Below are 26,915 nucleotides of genomic sequence, written 5' to 3' on the forward strand. Positions count from 1 at the left end.
TTTTTAAATTTGGATCACTGAAGGTTTCACAGTGCTTCCCTCTTGTAACCTTTCATCCCTCCTGGTAGGACCAATTTTGCCATTTTTTAAATATTATGGACAGCAAAAGCATGCATTCCAACTTTCGTTGTCTTTGTGCTTGCTCCCTAATGCTTTACACATGCTTGGAAGATTAGAAAGGAAGCCCTTATCTAAAACAAGAAGCTTTCAATTTCATTTATTCCTTCACTCAGCAGGGGGATTTATGCCTGCATTTAATTTTGGCCAGTATGTATGGCTGCAGAATAAAAAGAGTTCTGCGGTATGAATTTTATCTTCAGACACTTACAGATACATACTATTGACTTGTGTGACAGGTCATGACTCACCACTGCTGGCCCCTCCTGCTGGTTGCTCCAGGAATTAGCTCTTGTCACCTGCAGAGCACCCTCTGTATATGGTGTCTCGCCCATTGTCTGTTCTGCTGGTTTGGGAACCACCTTGATCCCAGCTCAGCAGTGTCCACTTCAGGACACTGCCCTCCAGCAGTGCCCACTACTCCAGTCTCACCCCCTTCCAGGGGTAGGGGGGAATAGCAACAGTCCTTCAGCTTGCACCTGCCTCAGTGGCTAACCACAACCCCAAAGTCTAGCCCTCACCTCCGGGCAAGTTGCAGTCTGTCTTGGCCACACTCCTCTGTGGCCAGGTGCAGTGCAAGGGTGCGGAGAAGGGGAAGGACACAGACCCACCCGCTACGAGTCCCAACCCAGGGACCCTCTAGCAGCAGCCTCTCTCTGCTCTCTTTTTCTCCCCTCTTGTCCGCCTATCTTCCCTGGGCCACTTCCCTTTTAACCCCATGCACCTTCTCAACCCTTTTTAGTAGGGGCCACAGCCTGGCAGGTAACTGAGCCGGAGCTCTCCTCTGCTCCCCCAAGCCTGCCCAGCACTGCTCTGTCCAAGGTACTACCTCCTTACCTCTGGAGGCAGTCCTCCTCCCTTGCTAGTCAAGGAGAGACTAACCTGGGAGGATCCTGGGAACTACAGGCCAGTCAGCCTCACCTCAGTCCCTGGAAAAATCATGGAGCAGGTCCTCAAAGAATCAATCCTGATGCACTTGCATGAGAGGAAAGTGATCAGGAACAGCCAGCATGGATTCACCAAGGGAAGGTCATGCCTGACTAATCTAATGGCCTTTTATGATGAGATTACTGGTTCTGTGGATGAAGGGAAAGCAGTGGATGTATTGTTTCTTGACTTTAGCAAAGCTTTTGACACAGTCTCCCACAGTATTCTTGTCAGCAAGTTAAGGAAGTATGGGCTGGATGAATGCACTATAAGGTGGGTAGAAAGCTGGCTAGATTGTCGGGCTCAACGGGTAGTGATCAATGGCTCCATGTCTAGTTGGCAGCCAGTATCAAGTGGAGTGCCCCAAGGGTCGGTCCTGGGGCCGGTTTTGTTCAATATCTTCATCAATAATCTGGAGGATGGTGTGGATTGCACTCTCAGCAAATTTGCGGATGATACTAAACTGGGAGGAGTGGTAGATACGCTGGACGGGAGGGATAGGATACAGAAGGACCTAGACAAATAGGAGGATTGGGCCAAAAGAAATCTGATGAGGTTCAATAAGGATAAGTGCAGGGTCCTGCACTTAGGATGGAAGAATCCAATGCACCGCTACAGACTAGGGACCGAATGGCTAGGCAGCAGTTCTGCGGAAAAGGACCTAGGGGTGACAGTGGACGAGAAGCTGGATATGAGTCAGCAGTGTGCCCTTGTTGCCAAGAAGGCCAATGGCATTTTGGGATGTATAAGTAGGGGCATAGTGAGCAGATCGAGGGACGTGATCGTTCCCCTCTATTCGACATTGGTGAGGCCTCATCTGGAGTACTGTGTCCAGTTTTGGGCCCCACACTACAAGAAGGATGTGGATAAATTGGAGAGAGTCCAGCGAAGGGCAACAAAAATGATTAGGGGTCTAGAACACATGACTTATGAGGAGAGGCTGAGGGAGCTGGGATTGTTTAGCCTGCAGAAGAGAAGAATGAGGGGGGATTTGATAGCTGCTTTCAACTACCTGAAAGGGGGTTCCAAAGAGGATGGCTCTAGACTGTTCTCAATGGTAGCAGATGACAGAACGAGGAGTAATGGTCTCAAGTTGCAGTAGGGGAGGTTTAGATTGGATATTAGGAAAAACTTTTTCACTAAGAGGATGGTGAAACACTGGAATGCGTTACCTAGGGAGGTGGTAGAATCTCCTTCCTTAGAGGTTTTTAAGGTCAGGCTTGACAAAGCCCTGGCTGGGATGATTTAACTGGGAATTGGTCCTGCTTCGAGCAGGGGGTTGGACTAGATGACCTTCAGGGGTCCCTTCCAACCCTGATATTCTATGATTCTATGAACCTCTCCTTTGCTAGGCAGCCTTTATATAGCACCCAGCCCAGCCCTGATTGGTTGCCTCTTCCTTTGCCCTGATTGGCTCTCCACAGGCCTTTGCTGATTGGCTGTTAGTCTGCGCAGCCACTCTAGCCTGTTCCAGCCCTTTTTCTCATGGAGTGGGGCAGCTGCCCCACTACAACTTATAAATGAGAGAGGGGTGGGGGGGAAGTTAGCAGTGGAGGCATTTACTGCCCCACATTTACTAGTTGCGATGAGACAGTTGACACTGTGTTGAGATCTAATCAGGAAATGTGACTGCAGCTCAGTTTCTTCTAAGGCTATATCTACACTCGCGACTGAACAACAAAACTTTTCTCTTTCAGTGGTGTTAACCCCCCCCCCCCCCAAAGATAAAAGTTTTGCCGATGACAAGCACTGGTATGAACGGCACTTTCTCAGCAGGAGCGCTCTCCTGCCAACAAAGCTAAGCCCACTCATTGGGGAAGGAAGTTTTTTGTCGGCAGGAGAGCCAACAAACAGCAGCTACAATGCACGCCTTTTAGCGGCACGGCTGTAGCGACACATGGGAGATCCACAGTGGCAGGAAAATGGGAGATCCACAGTGGCAGGAAAATGGGAGATCCACAGTGGCAGGAAAATGAGACAATTCTAAAATGTTCTTCTCAAGAATCATGACAAGTTTCAGAGTGTTAGTCCTCATTTTTTTTCAAGAATCGTGAAGAGCTTCAAGAGTCAGGAAGTCCTTAGAGCTTGCATGTTCCAGCAGCTGTGGGGTGATTCTTCAGGATGAGAAACAGTGAGGCAGCCTTTGCGTTACAGTGACTTAGTGTGTGTGTATGTTTGGACTCAACGTGGGTCAGGTTGTGCTTGTTTTACCTGCATGTATATTTCCTCTGAAGTACCTGGGGCCATACATCTCAGTAAGATGAGGAGAACAGGGCAATTACAGTACAGAAAGAACATTTCTTTACATTGTGCTGCAGCTGTTGCAGAACTTTGAAGCCTAGTTTTTTATTCTGCTCCCCAATTGTGAACCCATCCCCGATGGTTCATTCTGTCACAGAAGGAGGAGGAGAAAACCCATGTCTGGGTTTCCTTTGCAGAATATTGTTTGATAACCATTTTAGAAGGGCTACATGCTGCCCCAAGCCCCATTTACATTGCTGGACCTTTGCTGACCCCTCTCCTGCCCACAGCATGCTCATATCAGAGAATGAGAGCACACCTACTGGCACTGGAGTGAGGTAGACACAGTGCTTCCAACACAATTAACAGGTCTGTGCAGAATGGATGGGAGATCCCCTGAAACCATTCATTTTTTATTGTTTGGGAGAGGGGAACAGAAAATGGGCTATGGTTGGGAGGGAGAGAACACAGAACCCCTTTTCAGAACCCTCCCTCCTATCAGAACTAAATATGATCAGCATTTCACAGCTGATCATAATTCTACTCTGGGAAGGTCAGGGAAAGCTATGACCTTGAAGCAGCTTGCTCTGCGGCTGCACCATGCTCTCATGACTGCACGCGCATTTGTGGCATATTCCCAAGTCAGGCACTGTTTAATTTGCTTCAGTTGTATACCAGTATCAGAGTTGTTAGCAGGTGGGATCTGAACCATTACAACAATTCCTTGCAATGATTTGGGGAGGGGACAGAAGGGGAGGAAAGAACAGCTTCGACCCTACATAGCCTTCCAGTGAAGCAGAATTCAGAGAATAAGGTACTGTAGCTTCAGAGTGTTTCTGAGTATGTCTTTATATAGGTGGGAACAAAACCCTCTATATTAGTCTGTCAGTATAGTACATGCTGCTTAATGAGATTTACAGCAGACTCAAAACTGCTGGCTCCATTTTTTCCAGGTGGGGTGTCTGGTGTGGTGGATTTTTTCCTAGGTGTCTCTTAAAGATGCTATAACCTATCGAACTGAGTTCATCACAACAAGAGCAGCCAATCCTACTAACAAAGCCAGAACTGAGATCTCATGCTACCCCTCCTTTCCACTGTTCACTTTTGAAACTGAAAGTTGCATGAGACAAGTGAAAATGCACGTCCCCTGTTGCAATTCCAGATGACCAGGGTAGAGCCCTGCATGGGAGTATTTTTTAAATCCCACTCCCATCCCGCCCTGCAATACCCACTCCCACCCACTCCTGCATTGTTTCTTGCATTGTTATCCCAATTCCACCTGCAAAAACCTTAAGAACCTGTCCCTCGACAGAGACAGATTCCCCCACGCTGCTAAAAAAAAAAAAAGAAAGTCAGTTAATATAGTATATATGTAAATGGAATTCAGGCACAAGTTTTACCACTAAAAGAATAAAACAAATATTGCTCAAACCATGTTAAAAATACATTAACTCCTGTTGTAATAAACAGCAAATCTCTTTCTATTCCTCACTTAAATTTAAGTATTAAAACCTTTATTTTAAAAAACTTGCTTTATATTGCTGAGATTCTATTTATAACAAACTGTCAAGAGAGTTAGTGTTTTCCTGCAAATTAACATAGTCTGTTTTTTTGCCCACCCAATCCCACCCACAACAAAGTACAGTTTACCTGCTCCCACTATTATAGCAGTGGGTCCTGTGAGACCTGCAGGATCCCAACCTCTCTGCTGGGCTCTAGACCAGGAATCACATCTCCAAACCAATGAGCATGGAGAGATGGGGGAATCAAAAACTACCCTCCCAATCAATTTTGTATGAACTCAAGAAAGGAGAAACTAAATTATTTTTTTTTTAAAGAAAGGTCACATTTTCTGTTATTGCTCCACTTGCCCAGCAATAAAATAAAGATCAGATATATTTCTCCTTTCTGTAATTTGTTTCCAACAAAAATCTAAAACCTCAATTTTGATTATTGCTACTGGGAACCACATATGTTACATTTTATCTGATGTAAAATTGGTTGAAGCAGTTTGAAATTGACCACATTAAACTTCTGAGTGTCTTAACCAGAGAGATTTGGACTTCAGCTTTTCCCAGAATGGCTATGCTAGCAAGTGCAGCTTGCACATTTTTGTCACGTACCAATAGAAACTTACAGCTGAAGAAAGGTTAAAAAAAATCAATAGTTTTTCATGACTGCCTGAAGCTTTATGATTTGGCTCACTGAGTTGGTTAGAACTGCTCATTGAAGCTATTTCAGTGGTAGCAAGAAGGCATAAAATAGACTCTTGCAGCAAACATTATCCACATTGAATTGTTCCTTTCAAGTCTATATAATATGAAATGATTTTGGAAGGGTATAATCATTTAATACTTGCCCTTCCATTCTGTCTTTATGTTCATATTTGTTACTTTGCAATTATTTACTTTATAAAGCAAAGCAAATAATTGGCAACAACCAGCCTTCTAAAATGACTGCCTATGAGGACAGAAAAACAATTGTTACTCATGGTGCTATTTCTACTACCCAGTTTTGTCATAATTTCATGAAAGATTTCTTTATGTGGAGTATTAATTTAGTAATTCTTTAGATGCTGATATTTAGTAAAGCATTTTGGCACTGTACTGCATGAAATATGTTATCTAATATGAATATGTAATATGTAATTTAATGTGATGTATTATTTGTTAATTATTAATTATTATTATTATATATAGTGCTTAAGTATATCTATATCTGTTTTTCTGGAACAGAAAAAGAGCTTAGATTTAGCTGTCAATAATTCAGTATGTACACTAATGTATGTACACTAATTTCCTTTTCAGGCCAACTAAGCACTGTGATAGGATACATTAAAACAGCAGGCAGCTTTCCACTTATTGCAGTATCCCTCCTGGCATTTGTGCATGTCAGTTCTGACAAAGTACACAAGATTCTAAAGTTTTCAAAGATTCCAAGAGCACTTGCCATTGTCAAAGTCTATTGAACTGACTCTGGGCTTTTCTGCTCTGCTCCCTGTGGGGTCTTTATCAGGTACCAGGGAGATGGAGTGAGCTCTCATTCTGTTTTGGCAGGCAGTGTCACAAGAAGAGAGCATTGCCATGGCAGGTAGAACTAATGAAAGTTAATTGCTAATTACAGCTCAAATGGAGGAGGAGACTGCTTTCTCTCCGGCAGAAAATGTTTCAAATGCATCCCCTCTCCTTGATTAAGGAGGAGACATTTTTAAATTGTTCAGTCTGGCTGGCTAAAAAACACTTGGAAAGGAGAAGCCTGTGAGTGTGTAGTAATGACCCCTTACATTTATAACAGCTTCCACATTCAGCCTTCGTTTAAGCCTGGATAACTTCATTCAAGTCAAATGAGCTGCAGGCTCCTGCTCCTGGGCTGAATTTGACTCTGAATGTGCAAATGTTGCTGCATTTCTCCCTTGCACTGGAAGGAACATGTCCCAGTCAATAGTAACTTTCTTCCAGGTTTCCGCCATAGGACCTTGTACACCCTCTTCAACAATATCTGTGGTGTATTCAAATCCACCACCAGCTTATGGAATACTGGAAGCAGTGGTAGATCACCTCTCAGGACATACAGTTCTGATCTCACAGATTGCCTGGATCTGGGCTGCTCTGGGGGTCATTATGGCCCCTGTACCATTTAGAGCATCTCTGGGGCTACTTGTACTTACAATAACCTTACCTGCGCTGCTTATGGGCTGCTCTGCAGCATGGAATTGCTGGAGTGAGAAGCACTCCAGTCACACTCCCTTTCTCGTCCCCATCTCCCCATTGTGACAAGTGCTATGAGGAATGGCAATACAGAGTGGGTCAGGTCCAGGTAGCTTCTGTGCTAGCAATAATCCCACAGGAGCCACTCCATTTCTTATTTCAGAGTAGCAGCCGTGTTAGTCTGTATCCGCAAAAAGAAAAGGAGTACTTGTGGCACCTTAGAGACTAACCAATTTATTTGAGCATAAGCTTTCGTGAGCTACAGCTCACTTCATCGGATGCATTCAGTGGAAGAACATCTCCTATGGCTCCTAGAGGCTGCAGGAATAGTGTCAAGGGAATGCAGCACGGGCTGGTTTCTGTCCCACATTGTAGATTTTGAATATTCATGGTCAGAAATAACATTTCTTTGATTGAAATTCTGCTCTAAGTATTGAAGATTGAAAGGCATTCCTGCTTCTGCCTGCCTCCAGCCTTCTCCCTCCACTACCATCCAGCCAGCCAAGATTTCTTCGTCCAGGGGGAATGCGAGAGTCATTTTACAGCAGCACAAAGCTGTTCAGCCCAGGGGCTGAAGGTCTGGCTAAGAATATTTGCTGTGATTTTTGTGTCCAGTGTTAGATTTTTGTGTCCAGCATTCATACAGAGGAGGGAGATGGAATTGCAAAGTTCCGGTCCCAACTCCATAACTGACTCTGTGAGGCCTTAGGCATGGCCTATACCCTCTCTGTGCCCATTTCCCTGGCTGCAAATGGGGCTGTGGACAATTAATTACCTGTCTCCAAGGGTTCTTCTGAGAATTAATCAGTTCTAGTTAGTACAAAACTGTGATGGTACTAAGTGCTAAATATTATTGCTGGTTTTATTTAATGATTATAAATTTGTTTGCAAAAATCTGAAGTGGAGCTTAGAGTGAAATGTGCCTCTGCATGAGTGTCTTTGTGGGGTTCCAAATCTACATCTCAGTGACTTGTAGAACATGGATCCACAATTTAAGGCGAGTTTGGACTGAGCTGTGAATCAATTGCTCTATGGAGAAATATGTTCAATCACAGATATTAAACCAGGAGTAAATTAAATTGGTTAGCATTGAAGTTGACCCTAATTAAGGCCTTTTTTTCTAGAAAAATAATTAGAGACCCACATTATGGTTAACACTCTCTGTTAATTGCAGGCAAAGCATTATCTGATTTTATTGTTACAGTAAGATTTGTAATAGATAATGTTGTGGAGGGGGTCAGTACTGAAACCAACACATTGAAATTTGTAAATTAAAACATAATTAGTTGCTCAAAAATCAAACATCTTCAGAACTCAAGAACTTGTATCTCTGCTAGCTTCACACCATTATAGTTTGTTATTCACATACCACCCCAAGTATGCTGGGTGTTTTACAAACAAATTAGGAAACAAGGTTCTTGGCCTGCAGAGCTTACTGTTAGTATTATCTAATATTTACATTCTGCCATCACCCAGATGCACCCAGCGTCAACACACTGTTTTGCTAGGTGATGTACAAACATCGTGGTCCCCACCCTAGAGAATGTTCAGACTAAAGTGACAAATAAATTAAGGATGGGGACGAGTCTTATGAATCTACTTTGTTTGTTTGTTTGCTTTCTCCCTCCCTCATATTCTCAAAACAAGTGAGTTTTAGGGAGTAATTTGAAGGAAGAGACTGGGGAACTGGTTTTGGGAGGGGCAAAAAAATATACAGTTATATGAGAGACAAAAGGAAAGTCCTTTGCTTGTAAATGTTTAGTGGAGAAGAAACTGTTAGATTTCGATACATGGTGTATTCTGAAGTCTCTGCAGTCCCTGCACGACAGAATGGGTGCATTATCTGCAGGATACTCTGCCTGAACACTCTCCCACAATGTTAAGGGTAGTACAAGGAAATGGGAAGGTGCTTACTGAGGAGAGCCATCAATCCCAACTGTTCTTTGCTGTGGTGAAAAGTCTGAGAGACCTGTTAGCAATTGCACAAATGAAAACAGAAGTGATGGACAGCCAAAACAGCACATCTTTCACTTTGACTAAGAAAGCATTTGTTGCACGTAACATTCTCCAGTTGTACTAATGCCTAATGAGACTGTTAGAAGGACAAAAAGTGGTTTGAAAAAAACACATAACTAGAGCGTGGAGGTTGCACTACCTAAAGTTATCATATGTACTGGAGGAGGAGAAAAGGAACACACACACCTGGCTTACCTGGTGTTGCACCACAACCAGTGATGAGCTGCCAAAAGCTGAAGTACCGATTCCTTCAGTCGCTCCGGGTCTTTGGCGGCACTTCGGCATCAGGCCCTTCAGTCGCCCTGGGTGAGTAAAAATTAAAAAGGGACTCTCAGGGGAGCCTACCCAGTCGAGAGCTCAGGTGGGCCAGACAGGACGGTTCTGCGGACCGGAGTTTGCCCATCCCTTTAAAAACCGGTTCTAAACCGGCTTCAAAATTTAACAACCAGTTCACGCGAACTGGTGCAAACCAGCTTCAGCTCACCACTGGCCACAACTGTTTTGTGACTAATGTGCTTGGATAAAATTACTGAAGAGAAGTTAATTCACCCATGTCAAAATCTGACCTCTGTAATGCTGGCAAAGTCAGTGAGACCTCAGGTGATCTGCTACACAGCAAAAAGTCATTTAAATTTCAGCTGCCAGAGGGCTTCTTAAATTGCACACCCAATTTTTGCAGGATATTTAATAAATCTGAAGAGTTGGGTTTTTTGTAATTTGCTCATTTAGCCCATTTCTACTTGCAGTTCTGCTTTTTTGCCTTCTCCCTTATAAACATGCCTATTGCCTGCCCAGCTTTCTACACATCTCCATCCCATGCCCCGAAACCATTAACTAAGTTACATCCATTCTGGATGTCCAAATCTGCGGATGCTTAACTGAATAACTTCACTCATGAGAGTAATTTCATCAAGGTGAAAGGAGCTGTTGACATGAGTAAAGTTATTCATATCTCAAAGTTTACGGGCATGGATGCAGATCAGTAGAGCTGCCAAAAGGCTAGTTGGTATTTTTGGGGTGAGTGGCAGGCGGAGAGGTAAGTAGGGGAAGTTTATTTAGTTGTTTTGCTATTTACACTGGATGCTTGTTTGTTTGTTTGTTTTTGACATGAAATCCAGCCTTTTCTTTTAAACACCATCAATAAACAACACTGGGATACAAGTGAAAAGCAGTTAGATCCCTGGATGCGGTTAAAACCTCCAAAAAGAGCTCTAAATCTCATCCAGTGTAGCCAGAATTTTAATGCAAATCATTAGTACAGGGTATTTGCACCACCAACTAGTCAACTGTTTGCTGTTTAGTCCTTCTTCCACATTCTAATATATGGAGATAGGATCAGGAGATGGAGCTCTTAAGGGAGTGGTAACCCTAATCATAGAGGACCTGAATCTGATGTTTCTTACACCATTTTTATAGTTCTGTAACTGCACTGACTTTAGTGGGGTTACTTCTGATTTCTGAAAATGTGAGTTAAGAATCAGGCATGTAATACTGACAAGTATATCAAACAAGATGGGGAGAAATTAAAAAAAACTGCAAAAATTCTAGATGTCTGGTCTGGACTGTAAACAAGGTTAGAATAATGCCATGTTCATGGTTTTTTTCTAGTTAGCTAATAATTACCCCCATTTGAAAATTGAGTAATTCCTAACAATTAAAAATCCATTGAATTATATTAGAGAGGAGCAAATTTCAAATAAGAGGATCACTTTATTTAATCTCCTTATGCTCTCCGAAGGTACAGTATATCTTTGCATTCCTGGCTGTTCATCTGTACATTGCTCTGTGTGTTATGACACAGGCATTTATCTCCTATTATGGATTTTTAAGTGCCACTATGTTGATGATTATTATAATACATTCTGGGACTTATCCGGCAAGATGCGGAGTCCTACTGAAAAGAGTAGGAGTTGGGAGTGTTCAGTGCTTCAGAGGGAGGCACTCAGTGCTGTACAGGACTGAACTCTCTGTTTCAGTGGCATTCTGTGTGAAACTCTCCTATTGCAGATTAGAGATGTTTATTCAGTTTGCTCCAGGTTAGCCTTTTCTATCAGACATCTGATAGGTCTTTTATAAATGCAATTAAGTTTATTTGTAAACTTGGTACATATTAAAGAACATACTGTCAAATATGTGTTCATGCTATTCACCATGTTTTGTAAGGCTCTCTTTCCATCATCCAAGCAGCTGCAAGGGTTTATGATTTTCTACACCATCTTTTTCATGTCCTCATGGCAAAACTTGCCTTCTTTTTCCTTGGCTTTTTTTTTTTAAGATCACAAGCCAATGTCATTCTAACCTTGGGGCCTGCCAGCAGCAATAGCAGAAGAAGAAGTAAAGGCAGTTGTAGTCATCTGGCATCTGGTTTTGCTTTTTCCTCCTAGCTACCAGTTGGATTTAACAGGCCAGTCAGCTAGCGCTGTTTGAGTTACATGTATTCCAGCATAGTAGTTCATGAGTTACATGTATTCCAGCATAGTAATTTTTACATTCTGTCCTGAATTAAGTGAGCAAAAGTAGCAAGATCTCCTATTGTAAAACCTATAATAGAATACTCCACTCTGTGTATTTCAGCAAACCACACACAGTTAAAATGTCAAATAGTTTTTGATCCTCCAAGGTCATCAGGATGGAAAAGGTAAGGTAGTGTAGACCACTAATGTATCCAAGAACAACTCTACTCCTGATAATAAGGGAAAGAAAACTGGCTGTAGACGAAGAGGTAGTGATGGGGAAGTCAGGGTGAAACTCACTTCTCTACAGAGGAGCAGCATGAGGGCTGAGCACCAGTTAGAGATTTACAAGCGGGACTTCAGATGCACCATGCACTTCCCCTGTGCACAGAGGTGACCTAGACGCCCTCCAAATACAGAGCTAGTGGCTTTGGAAGATTGCTCCATATACGTTACCGAAGTGCAGACCGACTTAGGGCATGCAGTAGCTCTACCACAGTCTATCCGAGAAATAATGTACCTTTGTTCTGTTGTTAACTCTTCTGCGCTTCCACTGTATTTTGTCACATAGAATTATAATAAATCATGTTTTGCACATACAGGCCCAGCTTTTTAAAGGTATTAGGTGTTGCTGCGTTAAGCATCACAACGCCTAACTGAGTTTGGAGCCCAAATCTCATTTTCAAAGGGGATTTAGGCACTCAGGAGTCTAAATCCCATTGGCTGATGATGGAATTTAGTCTCCTAAGTGCCTACATCCATTCTGAAAATGAGACTTAGCTTCCTAAATCAGTTGTGTTTTGGTGTTGCGTGCAGCAACACCTGAATATTTTAAACATCTGGGACATAGTGCTTTTCAACCAAGGATGTCAGAGCACTCGACAAGTATTCATTCATTAAGCTTTTGCAACATCCTGGGGAGATGCGAAGACCATACTCTCTTCATTTTAAAGATAGGTGACCTGAGGCCAAAATTTTCAGATGTGTTCACTCATTGTGTTCACCCACCCTGAGATACCTTAGGTCTGCTCTCTGGGTCCATTGGAGGAGTGAATGCTCAGCATCATAGGGTGTGGCTGATTAGGCACCCCAAAACTAAGGCCTGGTCTACACTATGAGTTTATGTCGGATTTACCAGCGTTAAATTGAATTAACCCTGCACCCGTCCACACAATGAAGCCATTTTTTTCGACATAAAGGGCTCTTAAAACAGATTTTTGTACTCCTCCCCAATGAGGGGATTACCACTGAAATCGACATCGCTGTTTTTGAATTAGGTTTAGTGTGGATGCAATTTGAAGGTACTGGCCTCCAGGAGCTATCCCACAGTGCTCCATTGTGACTGCTCTGGACAGCACTCTCAACTCTGATGCACTGGCCAGGTGTACAGGAAAAGCCCCGGGAGCTTTTGAATCTCATTTCCTGTTTGGCCAGGTGAGCTCATCAGCACAGGTGACCATGCAGAGCTCATCAGCACAGATGACCATGCAGTCCGAGAATCGAAAAAGAGCTCCAGCATGGACCGAACGGGAGGTACTGGATCTGGTCGCTGTAAGGGAAAAGGAATCTATGCTATCAGAACTACATTCCAAAAGACGAAATGCCAAAACATTTCACAAAATCTCCGAGGCCATGCGGGACAGAGGCTACAGCAGGGACGCAACACAGTGCCGCGTGAAACTTAAGGAGCTCAGACAAGCATACCATAAAACCAAAGAATCAAACAGACGCTCCGGGACAGAGCCCCAGACATGCCACTTTTATGCTGAGCTGCATGCAATTCTAGGGGGGGGCCGCCACCACTACCCCACCCCTGTCCGTGGACTCCGATGATGGGGTACTCTCCACCTTGCAGATGGGGAAGATGAGGAGGAGGAGGACGAGCTTGAGGAGAGCACACAGCACACCATTCTCCCCGACAGCCAGGATATTTTTATCATCCTGACTGAAATACCCTCCCAACCCAACGAAGCTGGAGAAGGGACCTCTGGTGAGCGTACCTTTTAAAATATAATACATGTTGTAAAAGCAAGCTTTTTTTAATGATTAAGTAGCCCTGAGGACTTGGGCTGCGTTCGTGGCCAGTACAGCTACTGGAAAAGCCTGTTAACGTCTCTGGGGATGGAGCGGAAATCCTCCAGGGATATCTCCATGAAGCTCTCCTGGAGGTACTCTAAAAGCCTTTGCAGAAAGTTTCTGGGGAGAGCACCCTTATTCCGTCCTCCATGGTAGGACAGTTTACCATGCCATGCTAGTAGCAAGTAATCTGGTATCATTGCATAACAAAGCCTGGCAGCATATGGTCCTGGTGTTTGCTGGCATTCAAGCAACATCCGTTCTTTATCTCTCTGGGTTATCCTCAGGAGAGTGATATCGTTCATGGTAACCTGGTTGAAATAGGGGAATTTAATTAAGGGGACATTCAGAGGTGGCCGTTCCTACTGGGCTGTTTGCCTTTGGCTGAAAAGAAATCCTCCCTGGAGTTAGCCACGCAGTTGGGGGGGTGAGGGGGCATTGACGCTGAGCTGTTCACGTTTGGCTAGCAGGTTGGGGGAGGGGTAAAGTGATCATCCCAGAGAATTGGAAGGGGGAGGGGGGTTAGTTTGGTTTCTGCTGCTGCACGTTAACAGGAAAATCGCAGCACTAAATGGCCAACTTAATGTGCTTTGCTTGGTATGGGAGAAGAGGGCACTGGTGTTATGAAGGTTGCAGAAACCGAAAGACTATGGCTTACCATGGCCGCCTGCAAGCTGAATTCTGTTGCCCGGCATTGCGTGTGTGATCTCTAACACCAAAGCCGCCGGCACTCAATATAAGATGCAAAATGCCTTGTACCAAAATCTCATGTGCTATGTAATGTGAATAGTGTTGTTCCCCGTGAAAGAGTATAGCCATTGTTCTGTAAAATGTATCTTTTAAAATACTTCACTCCCCTTTTTTCCTCCAGCAGCTGCAAATGTTTCAAGCCTCCCTCCTCTGTCCCAAAGGCTCTCTCAGATAAGGCGGTGAAAAAAAAAAAAGAACGATGAAATGTTCTCTGAGCTCATGCAGTCGTCTGGCACTGACAGAGCTCAGCAGAATGTGTGGAGGGACACAATAGCAGAGTACAGGAAAGTGGCCGATGAACGTGAGGAGAGGTGGTGGCAGGAAGATCAGAGGAGGCATGAGGCAACACTGGGGCTACTGTGGGATCAAACGAACAAGCTCCAGCATCTGGTGGCTGCCCTGGTGGTCTGGTCCCAAGATAGGGATATGCGTTCCATCTATAGCCCCACCAAAGTTAGGGGATCCCATTTCAGCAAAACCATCTAGTATGACCTGCACATTTTCCAGAGTTACTACCTTTGATAGCAGCAGCTCAACGATTGCGTGGTCTACTTGCATCACAGCAACCCCCACAGTAGATTTGCCCACTCCAAATTGATTCCTGACTGACCGGTAGCTGTCTGGCTTTGCAAGCTTCCACAAGGCTATTGCCACTCGCTTGTGAACTGTGAGGGCTGTTCTTATCTTGGTATTCTTGCGCTTCAGGGCAGGAGAAAGCAAGTCACAAAGTTCCATAAAAGTGCACTTACGCATGCAAAAGTTTCAGAGCTACTGGGAATCATCCCAAACCTGCAACACTATGCAGTCCCACCACTCTGTGCTTGTTTCCCAGGCCCAGAATTGGCGTTCCATGGCATGAGCCTGCCCCAGTAACACCATGATCTCCAAACTGCTGGGGACCGTGGTTTTAGAGAAATCTGTGTTCATGTCCTCATCACCGTGCTTCTGTCGCCTCCTTGCCTGGTTTTTCAGGTGCTGGTTCTGCATAAACTGCACGATAATGTGCGAGGTGTTTACAATGGTCATAACTGCTGCGGTGAGCTGAATGGGCTCCATGCTTGCTGTGCTATGGTTTCTGCTCGGGCAACCCAGGGAAAAGGGCATGAAACGATTGTCTGCCGTTGCTGTGACAGAGGGAGGGGCAACTGACAACATGGCTTACAGGGTTGGCTTACAGGGAATTAAAATTAACAAAGGGGGTGGCTTTGCATCAAGGAGAAACAGAATGGCCCCTTCAAGGATAGAACTCAAAACCCTGGGTTTAGCAGGCCATTGATTTCATGGAGGGAAGGAGGAAGGGAGGAGAAAATGAATACAAAACAAATCTGGTCTATTTCTTGTTTTGATCCTGTTTTTATAAAGATATCTTCATCTATCTTTATACATCTTGCTGGCAGTAGATGGTGCAGTACGACTGCTGGCCATCATCTTCTCCTGCTGCTCATTAGAAGACAGTGCAGTAGGACTGCTGGAAGGACTGAATTGCCATGAGATGAAACTTAAAAGGGAAATGACCTGGCTGAGTCACTCCCATGTTTGCCCAGGCACCCCTGACAGTCCTCACCGAGGTCGGCTAAAAGAGCACCCTGGAGTACAGCGACGATGGCTGCCAGTCATACTGCACTGTCTGCTGCCAAAAGGCAATGAGCTGCTGCTGTGTAGCAATGCAGTACTGTGTCTGCCAGCACCCAGGAGACATACAGTGACGGTGAGCTGAGCGTGCTCCATGCTTGACGTGGTATGGCGTCCACTTGCATGGAGAAGTTTGCAGGAGCAAGACCTCAATAAACATCATCCTTATATCATGAATAGCCCCACTGGGCATCTTAGGCAAGGTAATTATCTTGATTAACAGTTAAAAGCCTATTTTCCTTGCAATTATAACCTCACACGGAACATAAATATTTATTGTGTGTTCTACCCACCCGTAAGAAGTTGTCTCAGGCCTGGCACTGGAAAGGTTAAAGGATTTACACACAACATACTATTTTGATGAAGAGTACAATGTTAAGGGCTAACTAGTTAAATTGTTCTTTACTGCATATTTTGTCAAGAAAATTTAATGTTGCGTACTGCAATAATGATGCTGAGTGGATAATAAGATACAATGTGCTGCTGTTGAGGGCTCTGTTCCATGTGTATTCTATAAGTGTTGAACTTTGGGGGGAGAATGTTAGGGTAATTGTGTCATCCCAGTAATTCATCAAAATAACTTGAAATAATGTAGCCATGATACACAGGACTAAAAATAATGATAGTTTAAAACTAAACAGGAGTACAGTAAATTCACTGAGAATTGAAAATAAAGTGCTAGAGCTGCAGATTTATAAATATGCTCTTAAAATACTTTTACATTTTCTGCTTTTGAGTTTTATATGTAAATTGAATTGTTATGACAATGTTTAAAGCCATTTGTAGGACAATTAATTCAAAGTGGAATGTTACAAGAATGATTGCTTCATAGTAAAGAACAGTTGCATTCAGTTCAGAAGTGCTGAAATGGTAAACAGTTTAATGGTTCCTTCTTCTCCTTTTTGTATGGCCATATATGTGGCATTTTGCTACAAACAAAAGGCTTCTCACATCATAGAATCATCGAATATCAGGGTTGGAAGGGACCTCAGGAGGTCATCTAGTCCAACCCCCTGCTCAAATCATCCCAGCCAGGGCTTTGTCAAGCCTCACCTTAAAAACCTCAAAGGAAGGAGATTCCACCACCTCCCTAGGTAACCCATTCCAGTGCTTCACCACCCTCCTAGTGAAAAGTTTTTCATAATATCCAACCTAAACCTCCCCCACTGCACCTCGAGACCATTACTCCTCATTCTGTCATCTGCTACCACTGAGAACAGTCTAGATCCATCATCTTTGAAACCCCCTATCAGGCTGTTGAAAGCAGCTATCAAATCCCCCCTCATTCTTCTCTTCCACAGACTAAACAATCCCAGTTCCCTCAGCCTCTCCTCATAAGTCATGTGTTCCAGTCCCCTAATCATTTTTGTTGCCCTCTGCTGGATGTTTTCTAATTTTTCCACATCCTTCTTCTAGTGTGGGCCCAAAACTGGACACAGTGCTCCAGATGGGGCCTCACCAATGTCGAATAGAGGAGAACGATCACATCCCTCGATCCGCTGGCAATGCCCCTACGTATACATCCCAAAATGCCATTGGCCTTCTTGGCAACAAGGGCACACTGTTGACTCATATCCAGCTTCTTGTCCACTGTAACCCCTAGGTCCTTTTCTGCAGAACTGCTGCCTAGCCATTTGGTCCCTAGTCTGTAGCGGTGCATGGGATTCTGCCATCCTAAGTGCAGGACTCTGCACTTGTCCTAGTTGAACCTCATCAGATTTTTTTGGTCCAATCCTCCGTTTTGTCTAGATCACTCTGGACCCTATCCCTACCCAGCGTATCTACCTCTCCTCCCAGTTTAGTGTTATCTGCAAACTTGCTGAGGGTGCAATCCATGCCATCCTCCAGATCATTAATGAAGATATTGAACAAAACCAACCCCAGGATCGACCCTTGGGGCACTCCGCTTGATACCGGCTGCCAACTAGACATGGAGCCATTGATCACTACCCATTGAGCCCAACAATCTAGCCAGCTTTCTATCCACCTTATAGTCCATTCATCCAGCCCATACTTCTTTAACTTGCTAGCAAGAATACTGTGGGACACCGTGTCAAAAGCTTTGCTAAAGTCAAGGAATAACATGTCCCCTGCTTTCCCCTCATCCACAGAGCCAGTTATCTCATCATAGAAGGCAATCTGATGTTCACGTAACACCTCCTGTGTTTCAAAAATGATACCTGGCTAACATGAGCTTATTAGATGTCACTTGTAAATTAGTATGATGTTGGGGCCAATATTTCACTTACCTCTTTCAAAGGCCATTGCTTAATGCTTAAATGTCTGAATTTTTAATAGAGCAACATTTAATATTGTACTAGCTCTAGAACAGTGGTGGGCAACCTGCGGCCCGCATGCGGCCAGTCAGGGTAATCCGCTGGCGGGCCTCGAGACAGTTTGTTTTATTGACTGCAGGCACAGCTGCCCGCAGTTCCCAGTGTGGAGCTGCTGGCAGCCATGCCTGAGGATGGTTAATGTAAACAAACTGTCTCGTGGCCTGCCAGCAGATTACCCTGACGGGTCTACTCTTGGCTGCTTGCGTGCGGCCCACGGGCCTCAGGTTGCCCACCACTACTGTAGAAGAATCTGTATGTATTTGCATGCATAATATTGTTATAGTTACAGTATTGCTGTCTGCTGCTATTTCTTATGTCAACCAGGGGCATTTGGTAGACGGTAAATTTTTATTACTGCTGTACTGATTTAGTAAAAAGTAGATAATTTAATGGCATATAATCTGTGAGGTCATTTAAAGGTTTTTGAGTCTCACCACAACCCCCTCCTCACAACAAAAGTTACTACTTGACTCCAGGAGGGGGACCAAAGCCTGAGCCCACACGAGCCCTGTCACCCTGGGCCAGGGAGCCAAAATGCAAGGGTTTCAGCACTGGTTGAGGAGACCATAATCTGAGCCTTGTCGCCCAGTGCTGAAGCTGAAGCCCGAGTTCCACTGTCCAGAGCTGAAGCCCTAGGGCTGCGGCCCCAGGCACTGGGGCTTGGGCCCACAGCGATGGGGCTCGGGCTTGGGCTTCGACCCCGGGCAGTGGCATTCGGGCTTCGGCTCCAGGCAGTGGGGCTCAGGCTTTGGCTCCAGGCCCCAGCAGGTCAAATGCCAGCTCTGGCGACCCCATTAAAATTAAGTTGCAACCCATGCTGGGGTCCCAATCCACAGTTTGAGAACTGCTGGTTTTGTTTAATGAGCTCATGTAATTTCCGAATAAAACTTGAGAACAAATAATATGGTTAAAAAATTCTTTTTTACAGTTCCATGCAACAATTGATTCATGATGCTGAAGTTAGAAAAAAAGATATTCATGTGTTTGTTACATATTCATGTTTACAGGTCCTTTCTTTAAGCATTCATAATATCTTGGGCCTTCGATCTTGTCCAATATTGTAGCTGAGACGGAACTGCCCTGGTTTGCGCTTGGATAAGCGAACTCAAAACCTCAGGTGCTGTAGGAATGGTTCTGTAGGTATGATGGGTTCCCTCCAGGGTGCCTCCTAGAGCTGGGGTACCACTGTGCCCCCCTGACTCACCAGCCTGGGCTTCCTCTTACACTGTACTGCTGTGACAAGATGCCAAGCCCTCCAGGCTTCAGCCTGCACTTTCATCAGCACACATACAGGTAGGGACACACCCAGCTGCAGTTACATGCAGGCGCTTTGACCAGCCCCTGAATAAGAAGGCGACAGCTAGGGCGCCTTCCAGCTCCTCGGGCACACATGCCCTCTGGAGTATAAACCCAAAATTATACCATCTTGCACTGCACAGGGAACTGTACAGCATAAGCTCATAAAATTCTCCCCATCCCTGAATGTGGAGAGGAATATACAACAGCCTTCTGCCCCTGAGTTATGATTCCCACACACTGGTTTAGTTAAAGAAAAAATAAAGTTTATTAACTACAAAAATAGATTTTATGTGATTATAAGTGATAGCAAACAGATCAAAGCCGATTACATAGCAAATAAACAAAAACACAAACTAAATGCAACATACTAAACAGATTGGTTATGAATAGCGGATTCTCACCCTAAGTGGTGATACAAGCAGGCTGCAGATTCTTAAGGAGCAAGCTGCACTTACTTACAGCTTGGAATGCCCAGGTGTTCCATTCACAGGCTAAAAATCCCTTTAGCCTGGGTCCAGCACTTCACCCCAGTTCAGTCTTTGTTCCTCAGGAGTTTCCAGGATCCTGTTTTTGTGGGGAGCGAAGAATACCAGATGATGTCACTCCCAGCCTTATATACCTTTTGCATATGGTGGGAACCCTTTGTTTCAAAGCTTAGTTCCCAGACCCCCTCCTGAAACCCATCCCCTGCCCCAGCCTAGAGCCCGAATCCCCTCCCACACCTAAACTCCCTCCCAGAACCCAACCCCACACCCCCTCCCACAGTCCAATCCCCTGCCCCAGCCTGGTGAAAGTGAGTGAGGGTGGGGATGAGCGAGTGACAGAGGGAGGGGGGATGGAGTGAGCAGAGGGGTCAGGCCTCGGAGAAGGGGTGGGGCAGGGGTGTGGCCTCAAGAGCAGGGCACGAGGTGGGGTGGGGCAAGGGTCTTTGGGTTTGTGCAATTATATAGTTGGCAACCCTACCGGACGGTCATGTGGAAGCCCTGGCCTTGCTGGAAGAGTGTGCCCAGCAGTGCAGCGGCAGCTCGCTGGGTACCAGCCAGCATAGGCGCAGCACCAATCAAATGTCAGGCAGATCACGTCTCCATGGGCCCAGCTTGTGCGTGCGTGAGGGCCCATTGACTGTTCTGTCCTGGGGCCCGGAATTGCTGTAGGCGGGCCTGAAGATTAGGGTTGGAAGGGACCTCAGGAGGACATTTAGTCCAACCCCCTGCTCAAAGCAGGATCAACCCCAACTAAATCATCCCAGTCAGGGCTTTATCAAGCCAGGACTTAAAAAACTCTAAGGATGGAGATTCCACCTCTTCCTTAGGTAATCCATTCCAGTGCTTCACCACCCTCCTAGTGGAATAGTGTTTCCTAATATCCAACCTAGCCCTCCCCTATTGCAACTTGAGACCATTTCTCCTTGTTCTGTCATCTGCCACCACTGAGAACAGCCTAGCTCAATCCTCTTTGGAACCCCCCTTCACATAGTTGAAGGCTGCTATTAAATCCTCCCTCATTCTTCTCTTCTGCAGACTAAATAAGCAAGTTAACCAGTGGCGGATTAATGATTTTGCCACCCCTAGGCCCAGAAATAATTGCCGTCCCCCGCACAGCTCGCCTCTGCTCCGCCTCCTCCCCTGAGCGTGCTGCCGGGTCCTGCTTCTCCCCGCTCCCTGCCAGTGCTTGTGCACGAAGGAGGGGGGAAGGGGGGAATGCGGCACGCTCAGGAGAGGAGGCAGGGCTGGGGTGGGGATTTGGAGAAGGGGACCAATAGAGGCAGGGAGGGGGCAGAGAAGGGGTGGAGTTGGGGCAAGGCTGGGGGCAGAGGGCGCAAACCGGCACCGGGGGGAAGCTGCCTCTGGCTGCTCCTATAAATTTGCCACCCCTGCAAATTTGCTGCCCTAGGCCTAGGCCTTGTTGGCCTAGGCATTAATACACCACTGCAGTTCCCTCAGCCTCTCCTCATAAGTTATGTGTTTCGGCCCCCTAATCATTTTTATTGCCCTCCGCTGTTATCAATATTGCCAGCTTCAAGAGCCTTCAGAAATCATGGGTCATGCTTCAAAAAATGATGATTGGCTAAAAACTCAAGAGGTATTGTTAGGATTTTGGTTTTCAAGCTTTTCTCCACAACCCTGCGGGCTAGAAACTTACTTATTTAAAAAGGAAAGCTGAGATTCTCACATAAATATAGGGTTCCAAGAGCTGGGGATTTAAGAAAAACACCAAATATCACAGAACTCACAATAAAATGATGAGGGTGAACAACAGTGATTGTTGAAGATCCACCCCTTCTCCAAGCAGCCAAGAGTAGGGAGGAGAATTTTCCCTTCCCTGTAGACATCTGATTCTATGTGGGAGGGACAGAGTAGCAGAGATCCTCCTCTATCACAGCAGCCCCATGGGGAAAGAGAAAGAACTAGTGTGCAGGTGATGCTGTAAATTTAAACAGACAGCTCCTAGCCAGAAGCTGGTACCATAAAGGGATCCACTAAGAAGGGTCCAGAGAGAGCACCCTGGTAAAAAATCCAGCACCCTCCCACTCCCAGCAGCTAGGGGTGACAGGGGTATGTGCTTATCACTGAGGGATACATCATTGGGACTGGGCCTCATTCAGGTTCCCCCACCTCATCTTACACATCTACCTGTGGATAGAAGGTTTTGGGTTTTGGCTAAAGTTTTCAAGCCCTGCCTAAACTTCTGTGTAGCGCAGATAGCAATGATACATCATGTACTGCATTCCACTCCAGAGATGGCTGCCCTTCACTAGAGGTGAAGTGATAAACACTTTGGGGGTCTCTTTTTCAGGAGGAAAGATGAGGTTTGTGTGTGTGTGTGAATATTATGTTAATGTCTTCTGAACTTAAATTAGGCCTCTGTTAGTAAAAAAAATAGCTAACCAAGTCATTTTAATTGCTTTTCATAGGACAGACTTCAATACCTAGTGCTCAAATATTTCAATTCCCACTTTAGGTAAAAGATGTCTCATGAGAAGACATAATACCTGACATAATATGAATATTAAAACTTAAATTCAGAAAGTTGAGTTGGTGCTTTGAAAATGTAAAAAATAGATCTCATTTAAAAGATGTTTTCCCAGAAGCTTTATATTTTTCATCTCTTTTCCAGGAAGCAATCCCATTAGAAGACATGTACGGTAACAGGAATATTGATGAAACATTAGATTAAAATATACATAGTTAGTCTATTAATCTTGGAATCAGCATGTATCTTGTCATCTGCAACATTTATCCCCCTTGTCTAAAGCAAACAGTGGCCATTCTTATATGTGTATTTCCTTAGTAGTTTAATTTCACTAATGATGATTTTTATTATTTGTATTGTGTGTGTTTCTGAAATTTAGAGCATTACCCTCCAGTTAAACTCAAATGAAAAAAATATTATATTAATTTTTAATTCCTCAATAAAACTTAGATCCAAATAAATACATTAGATATTTCTAATATTTTACTGTCGCATTCACCATAGTAGTACCTTGGGGAACTGAATCTGTAAGACACAGTCTGGCAGGTGTGGATTTTTTTACTCCAGCTATTCACCTGTGGGAGTGTCAGTATTATTGCTTTTCTTTGGAAGTGGTTAAAGGTTACAAGCTTTATGAGCTTGGGTTATCTGTGGTCTGTTCTAAAAGTACTTTTGTGCCAAATTTGCACACAATCCAGAATTATTACTGCAGAGAATAGTAAAACCTTGCTGATGCCACAAGAAATATCATTATTTTGGGGATGTATTTTTATACTTCCATAGTTTTTATTGCATCTAAAGTTGGCAAACTGGTAGTGCTGGACCAGAGGCCAAAAAGAAACAAAATCATAACTGTCAGCTGTTGCCTTGATTTGCCTTTCATGTGAGCTGCTCCACTTCTGTGGATCATTTTCATTCTCAGTGTTTTGTCAGGACAAGTTAGCAATACTTGGAGTACACAGACCATAAAACATGTCTGAAAACACTCCCTAGCTGTTCTTACATTGCAATAGTTACAATCAGTGGCTTGAAGACAAGAGTTTTCAGATCATTGATATAAATTTCTTCAGTGCTTGAGCACTTAAAACTCTTATAGATCTCAGGTTTCAGAGTAGCAGCTGTGTTAGTCTGTATTCACAAAAAGAAAAGGAGTACTTGTGGCACCTTAGAGACTAACAAATTTATTTGAGCATAAGCTTTCGTGAGCTACAGCTCACTTTATCGGATGCATAGATCTCAGAGTCTGTTAGGAATGAAGGATTGGGCCCCAAACATATGCCTGCTTTATCCTTTTCCATCTCTCTGACTAGTTAGTTGGTCCTCATCACCATAGTATCTAAGTGCCTCCTAATCTTTAATATATTTGTTCTCACAGTCTGAGGTCAGGCTCCTATAGCTGACCAGACAGTTGGGACCGAGAGATTTTTAAGCCTTATATCTTTAAAACTCCATGTACTTTGTCCCAAAACTACCCAGAAAACTCTACCCTGAAATGAGATGTCATATGTAAAACTACAGAGGTGGATTGATTTGGTTCTGCTGAGGTTACGTAACTGGGTTCATATGCATAAGAACATGTTGAAAATTTGATTTATAACATGGCAACTAGCTTCATGTTTAACTATGGAGGTCTGATGAATTTGCTCAGCATCAGATTACTAATTACTACCATTACTAATCCTCTAAATCAGTGGTTTTCAAACTGGCCTACCCCTAAGATTATGCAATCTCTCATCAGGAGGGATGCGAGCTCTCTTCAGGAGGGATGCGCAGAAAAATCTTGTAATGGCAGACAATGCACTTGTGTAGTAAGACTTGGCAATCTAACCATAGGTATATTATGACCCTATCTCAGATGGGGTACGCAGTAGACTATATAATTTGGAAGGGAGTACACAGCCTAAAAAATTTGAAAAACACTGCTCTAAATCATCCAGTTCTTCCTTTCATGGGGTGCTTTCCCTGCTGGAGCTCCTCCTCCTTGTGGCCGGAGCTGGGGAATTAGTTCTGCCAGTATGATTCCCCTTTCTGCAAATGTTCACTCTGTCTCTCTCTCACACTCTCTCTTTCTCTTGGGACTCGACTACTCCCTCTTTTTGGCTCAGCCCTCTGGCTGGGTCACTCTAGTTTTCCTCTTCCAGGGGTTTGTGTACCAAAGTCTCTCTGTAGCAGTTGTCCCCGGCAGTCTTCCCATTCACTCCCCATCAATCGTGCCACTTCCTGAGCGGCTGGTAGGGGAACTAGGGCCTCCCTTTTCTCCAAATTCCAGCCCAGGGACCCTGCAACCAGTGATTAAGGTCCACACTGTCCCACACCTTGCTGCTGTTTCCTGGACTGCTTCCTACATTGCCTCTATCAGGCTTCTTCTCCACCCTCCTCCAGGTCTTTCCTTCTCTCTAGGTCAAACTCCCTTTTCTCTCTAGCCTCAGAGAGAGTGACTGCAGACCTCCGCATTGCAGCCCCTCCCCCAGTCTCAGCTATTTGGCTTTATACTAGCCCTGCCTGTTCCTGTATAGGTGAGCTTCATCCTTTAATTAGTCCTCATTGCTCTCTGGCAATACCAGTACAAAGGATAATCATTCAACATGAATGTTGATTTACTCACATACTTAATAATTGAAAGGCAATCCTATAGTGCTCATCACCATTGTATCTGAAAAGGAATTCTCACCCTGTCTCCATTTTCATATCTGTTTTACACCATTGCGGATTCATAGTAAAGAAAGTAACAGCAGCACAGCTGTAGAGCTTCAGTGTTGACGCTACCTAAGCAGCTGGGAGGGGTTCTGCTGTTGGTGTAGGTAGTTTTTCAAACCATTCACTGACACAGTTAAACTGACCTAACTATCTAGTGTAGACCAGTGCTTAGCTTGGGGCAGGGATTGTGGTTTTGTTCTATGTTTGTACAGCGCCAAGCACTGTGAGGTCCTGGGCCATGGTTAGGATTCCTAGGTGCTATAGTGGTACAAATAATAAATAATAAAAACATAGAAGAAAGAATCTATTTAATTCCCAGGACAACGTGTGTGACATAATGATTAAAATTCCATTTTAAATCTAGGTATAACAATAAGGAAATACTAGGCAGCAAAACCATACCATTACTAGAGTGGTGTAGGAAATGTTTTTCTCATCCTGTGAATATTTTTGAGTTCAGTATTTTTTCCTGTCTTGCACTGGGATAAAAAGTCAAAATTTCTAAAATGTTCACAAACCAAGAAACTGATTTTTTTTTTCATTTCAGGTCAAAACATTTCATTTTATAATTTTGAAAAAAATAGTTCTGGTTTAAATGTTTTCTTTTTTAACCTTTCAGTCTAATTATCTTGAAATTCCAAATGAAAGTTCATTTCAAACTGGAAAAATGGAATATTATGCTTCAAAGTCATCCAAACAAATGTTCTGACAATTCTGAAATTTTCTCTTTTGACTTTTTTGAGTTGGGAAGTTCATTGAACACTCCAGCCTTGTTTAGTGAACCATTTCAGTTTTGAGGAATCAGCTTTTTTGGAAGAAAAAACAATTAGTCAACAAATTCCCAACCAGCTCTAAACATTTCCCCCACATTTCCAGAGAGTTACATTGTGTTTTAGTCTCATAACTTCCGCTAATAATAGAGCTTCAAAGTCCATGAAATAGTTCCCTTTGATATCAAGTTTTTAATACCTTTCTGTACCATGTTACTATATTAGAGGTGGGAAGACTTTGTCTTGATGACAGCATAAATTGAAAGCTATATCGAGTTCTAATCAACAATAATAAACCATATGCCTGATCATGAAGTTTGAGATGAATGTTCTATATTGATAGATGTTGTGTACTCAGCTGACATGCTGTGTATACTATCAACATTCATATGGATGTAAAATGGGCAAACACATTTTTTTCATATATAGATATGTATATGACCAAAGGTTTTGTCTTTTGAGTTTATAAAAAAATTGTTTGGTGTGTTAATATATGGAAATTGTGCTGTGACCTATTTAAAATGACATCACAGTAACCAGTAACTTAGTTTGGAAAAGGCACTGCACATGCTAAATGCTCCATGCTTATACTTGTCCCACTTAAAGGTAATTTGTTTGCCATTTCTGTTTATAAATATAGAGAAAGTATAGAGAAAGCAAATAGATGAAATAGGGTATATGAGTATTGTAATTATGATTCACCATAAAAATGGAGTCTGCTTCATGAACCTCAAAGCCTTTGATTTCTCAAAAAACCTCTTTGAAAAAAATACATATACCATGTAGTCATATGCATTAAAAAGTTCTGTATTTTGTCACCTAGCCCTGGTCTACACTAGGACTTTAGGTCGAATTTAGCAGCGTTAAATCGATGTAAACCTGCACCCGTCCACATGATGAAGCCCTTTTTTTCGACTTATA

The 26,915-nt window shown here is 43.8% G+C and overlaps 1 protein-coding gene across 27 annotated transcripts in view; it reads left to right on the top strand.

Moving 5' to 3' along the window:
• Window positions 1-26,915, top strand: part of NRXN1 (neurexin 1) — a 1,233,750-nt gene that overhangs the window by 1,031,620 nt on the left and 175,215 nt on the right. The gene's annotated exons all lie outside the window — the stretch shown is intronic.

This window comes from Eretmochelys imbricata, chromosome 3, assembly GCF_965152235.1.
Source record: "Eretmochelys imbricata isolate rEreImb1 chromosome 3, rEreImb1.hap1, whole genome shotgun sequence".
In the NCBI taxonomy this organism is placed as follows: domain Eukaryota; kingdom Metazoa; phylum Chordata; order Testudines; family Cheloniidae; genus Eretmochelys; species Eretmochelys imbricata.